We start from the raw sequence: 5714 nt of genomic DNA, 5'->3' as shown, positions 1-5714 counted from the left end.
ACCAACATCTGAAAACAATTATTTAACACACTCTGTTTTCCCCAATGTTCTGTATTTGGCTGTTCACTCTCAAACTCACAGATGCAAGGAGGAGTTTAAGAGCTAAATCTGTTAATTAATAGCATTGTGGATATGCTTAATATGTTTCTGAAGCTCTGTCTAGTAGTAAAATTCATACATTTTTAAGCTATCTTAACAATTGTTTACAACATTTGCACTAATATAATTAAGCAATGGAAGAACAACATATATTTCCAACAAAAATTAATCATAAATTCACAACTTTAAGCTGGTTCACATGCAAACTATGTTCAGTAGATTATTGTTGTTAAAATAAGAAACTAGTAAGTTTACAGGTGGGGGGAGTTACGGGAATGTAAAAACTGTAGGCCTATTGTAAAAATGTCATTGTAGTATATACTACAGTATTATTCACGGATTAATTGTAAAGTACTGTTCTGGACAATAACATAAAATACATAGTTTGTAGTTCAAATAACACTGAACAAATGTTGGTTAAGCGTATAATTAGTGTATAATTTTTTTAAATATTAAGCTGAGGAGCGTTTATTGATGTGAACCAGACTAATGTGGTCTCTAAACAACCATTGAAATATTATTTTTTTTAAATAAGTTTAGGCAAGGTGGCAACACATGCCTCTCTAATACTACACACTTACTTTTACTTTCACAAAATTAACACATAATATTATGAAGTTATATTATAGAAATTGTAATTATAAGGGTGCAAAATATCATAAGAGGGTTAAGTAATAAAACAAATCTTTAATATATTTGCAAAGCATGAACTATTTTTAAAAGTACAAGCGGTTAAAATGTAAAAATAAATAATTGTATAAGATAAAACATTGATTACATTATATACAGTAGAACCTCTATTAAGGGGTCATCTTGGGGACACATGAAAGTGTCTGCTGAATAGTTCCCCAAAGTAGCATATGATGAATATGAAATAAATATTATTATTGTACAAGTAGTGATACATGTAAAGTTCATTGTATTATTTTTTAATATTCAATATCAAAATAAGCAGATATTTCTAACCTGTTTGACAACAAATGTCCTATCTATAATTATTTTTCATAATATATAGTTGTTCAATATCTACTTTTTAATATTAAAAAACAGTAATAATAATAAATAGGAGAATGAAGGCTTGTATTTATTAGGCCCTGCTTTTACTGATGCCTACAGTATGCCCGTATCGTTAAGGTAAGGCACTACAAAATGGATTCAACTCGAAAGGCCTAACTATAGGCCTGAAAGGAATGTTATATATTTCTAATCTACTCGGCAGAACTTGGCATTATGAAGGTTCGTACACCTAATATAGGTAACAACTGCATCAAACATTAAGGGGGAATGCTTAACCCTGTAACATGAACATTAGCCTTCAAATTTCTATTATGAAAATATGCTGACATTTTGAATGCAATTAGCTCTATATGCGTGTGTGGCAAAACCCAACACAACACTATGACATCTACAAAATAATTTTCTAATGATTTTAGTTACTAAATATAGATTTAAGATAATTTAGAAATGTAAGTCTGAAATATTGTTAACATATGTTTCTGCTTATTTAGGACATTGTTGTGTATTTGAGTTGAGAGCATACATTTTATATCAAAGTATTATGATACTAGTTTCAGAAATCAATGTTCTGAAGAAGATATTTGTTTATCTGTAGGCCTATTGACAGTCTCAGTACAACATTTTTTAAATTTTTGACTACATTTTTTATTTTTTCTGGTGGCCAGGCAGTCTAAATTCTGTATTCCGGCAAATTGTAGGCCTAACCTAATGTTCAATGAACAATAATAAATACAACATGTGTTGCGGCTATGGTATTGACTAATGGCTGTTGTTACTACATATGCACTGAGATGTTTGCATACTCCTCCTATGCCAATCACAGATTTTAAAACTTAAAACTAAAAAAAATAAACTAAATATAAATCAATCATGTTTTTTTATGTTAACTGGTTACTGTGTGTAGCCATTAATTATCTACATGTTTTAACATTAAATATCTCTCCATTTTTAACATATAATCACTAAACTACAACATGATGTTTGTAAACTATTACAAATTTGCTGTAAGGAAATGTAGTAGGCATTTTGATTATGGCGACACTTATGGGTCATTCTTCAGTAAGTGTCTAAAATCGTGTCCCGATACTTTGGCGAGATAGAGACTGAAAATACATCATTAAAAAATAAAAATTCTTGACTTATATCATAATCAACATTATTGTGAATATAATTAATTACATAAACCAAAGATAATAACATTGATATTGTTAATTTTTATAAAAATGTTTCAGGCAACCCCCTAAAACCTCATGTCCCGATCGTACATCTTTAATTTTATGATCGATGATCAATACAGATTGCGCCAAACATGCACTTGCCATGTAATTTCATTTATCTGAATAACCTTTTATAATTTAAAAAATGCATGTTTTAAAATCTATTTTTTATAAACCTGAAATTAGACACTTACTGAAGAATGACCCTTATAACATCTTGACCATTTTAAGTCTTCAGTAAAACTTTATACCAAAGTTAATATGCAGTAAATCTACTATCTATTAAGCTGAACAAAATCGATAAATTAGGCCCATAACTAGAAGCAAATAAAGTCATAATAATACTAATAATACATTGGGAAAACAGACGAAAAAAAGCACCAAATATCTCTTTGTACTTTTAAAAAATGTCAATACATTGCACAATCTATGCACTGGGCATTGCATTTTGGGGATTAAATAAAATCTATATATTTTGTTACAATAATATGGTAGGCCTATATGGATGACAACAATTGTAACATTTGTAGTTTCAGCCATTTAAAAATACTAAATACCAGGTAATGGATTGCAATTGTTTTCTTTTAAATTAAAAAACACATGTACACATACCTGTAGGCCTCTCTACATGAATTAATTGATTTAAAGGCACAAGGGAGTTATAGATATATAGTACAAGATATAGTACTACAGGACCTAACTTCATACATTTATCCATGTCCATAAATAAACGACATATCAAAAGGAGAGGAAGGTATTTTATAGGAAGATCACACATTTGGCAATTAGACTGAATAAGTACATTAAAATCAAGATAAATATTAACAGGACAAATATACTGTACTATTTGAATGTTACAATTAATATGTAGTTACTCAATGTTTGGCTGTATCGCAGACTTTATATGATCAACAACATGATAATATTAAAATAATACAATTAATATATTTTAGTTATGGTTGTACTTTCACATGACCAGATTTGTAGTGTAATATTATACAAATAATGAATGTTTATGAGTGTAATGGTACAAATAATGGCATGAGGTGAATGATGAAAGGTTATATATCAACGAGGCGACAACCTTTCATCATTCACCAAATGTCATTATTTGTACCATAACACGAATATAAAACATTCACTATTTGTTTAAATCTAAATAGATTCCTGTCATTTGAATCAAATAAAGGTAGGCCTAGCCAAGGCCTACATTTGATTCACATTGATTAAAACAGTAAAATTTGGTTTATAATAATATTAAATATTATTATTTATATGGATTTTATAAACGTACCTACTGTAGTTTTAATTATGTCAACAAACGACCAAACAATCCTAGGCCTAGCAAGGCTAAAACACCTAGGCCTAGCCTAATACTAACAGGCCTAGGCTAGGCCCACTAGGCTTAGCTGGGATGCAGCAATACGAAACTTCAACTGGAACTCAAAAAACATAATTAGCCTATATATGATATATAGGCTAATTATGTTTTTTCCAACGATTCCACGTCTTGTAGGGATGTCCCCATTACTTAATAAAAATCCTAAAAACGATCTAAAGCTAATTTAAATGCCTTTTTGAATGAAATTAGTACATATGTATCTCCAAATTGTACACAAAAATCTGCTACTGCTGCATATACTCGGTGGTGTTTACAAACAGGTGGCGCTGTTGTATTTCACAGTAATTTGTACATTAGATTTTTTTTCATCCGTGAAACGTTTTTTTTTTTTCGTACACAGAAATGTTTAAAAAGTACTATTAAACGATCATTTAATAGTGCGTACTATTGCATGCCATGTGACCCAAAATCTTCCAATCAAATGACAGGAATTTATTTTAGGTATTATATAATATGTACTATTACACCAAGTTTTATAACACACCTGAATGTATTCATCATTCATTCATTCAAGTTATTTTAGATCAGTATGTGTGTTATAAAACAAATAATGATTTGTATTTGTTGCCTCATTAAATAGAGAAGTAAATCTTGCAATTCATGAAATATTCTCACCATCCAACTCATAAACATTCATTGTTTGTATAATATGTAGCTCAACCAATACTATTGAGCACTGTTACCAATATATATTCAATCTGAAATATACAGATATGTTTCTGTTGGTCATTATTTGTTAGCATCCCATACTTTTTGTTTGATTATAGAAGTCATCCAGTCGTGCAGTAACCATTTTTATACTTAGCACAAGTCATGTTTCCAGACATAACACTAACACTTTAATTATTTCTACACTTAAATGTAGAAGAATTAATGCATCTCAGAAGAATCGGAACCACTGTTTCTCACAATACAACAACCTTTACTGTCTGGACTGCATGGAGTTCCTTGAACTCTATTATAGTTCATGACTTTAAAATGATCAGTGCGACTTTTCTCAATGGATTCTTGTAATTATAAAATAGTTACTGTGCTCAATGGAGCAAAGCCACTTTTTAAATTATAAAGTAAATTCATACTGAACAGAACAGTAATGTTCCTATCCTATATTCACAAGTTTACCATTTATCAAGATGTTAAATACAAAGGTATAGACTTTTAATTGTACTGTATCATTATAGGTAATTGGTTTGATTAGTTTGTTTACACATGAATACATTCATTATATTACAATGTTTTTATATGAAAAAGTAGGAAATATATTTTTCTAAATTTAGTAGGTTGGTTTTTTTTAAAATTCAGATTCATGGCTTCAGAATACTGACTACAGTTTATTTTAAACTATTTTGTATAAGGTTATAATCCTTGATATTGACTTACTTATATGCTTTACTGTATATTACCAATAGCAAGTTTACGGTATAAAAGCAAATAATGTTTGATTGCGTCATCCATTGATATGACAGTTCCATTGTAGAACCATAATAATATTTAAGGTATGGTCATCCACATCATCTTAGCATGCCTTAGGTAATGTATTTTACTGGGTTCTATTGACCCAAAGCAAGGACCAAGGACTTTGCACACACAACTTTCAACACTGATGTGCATCACAGTCAATCTTCATAATAATGTTTCTTTTTAAATTTGATAAAATTATATGCTTTTTTTTTATATAGAATGCAAGGAATTTTATATTTGTTTTGAAGGTTAGAAGACACTGTCAAGATCAGATCAACACAATAATCTGCAAGATTGGTTTGGGCAGACTACCATACTCAAGATTGATCCTTCTATACCTAAACAATGTTTACATGTCGCCAATAATTGAATATATCAAGCATGGTCATAGATTTTGGACGAGCGAGTCTCATCTTTTATGTTAGTCTTCGCAGGAAATAACATTTCTTTTGACTCTCTTTGACAAGTGGTTCTTGCTGCACATAAAATAAGTTTTAGTCTGGCATCTTGAAATCATT

The sequence above is a fragment of the Antedon bifida genome, chromosome 4, assembly GCF_963402885.1.
Source record: "Antedon bifida chromosome 4, ecAntBifi1.1, whole genome shotgun sequence".
Taxonomy (NCBI): domain Eukaryota; kingdom Metazoa; phylum Echinodermata; class Crinoidea; order Comatulida; family Antedonidae; genus Antedon; species Antedon bifida.
This window is presented reverse-complemented; position numbering follows the sequence as displayed.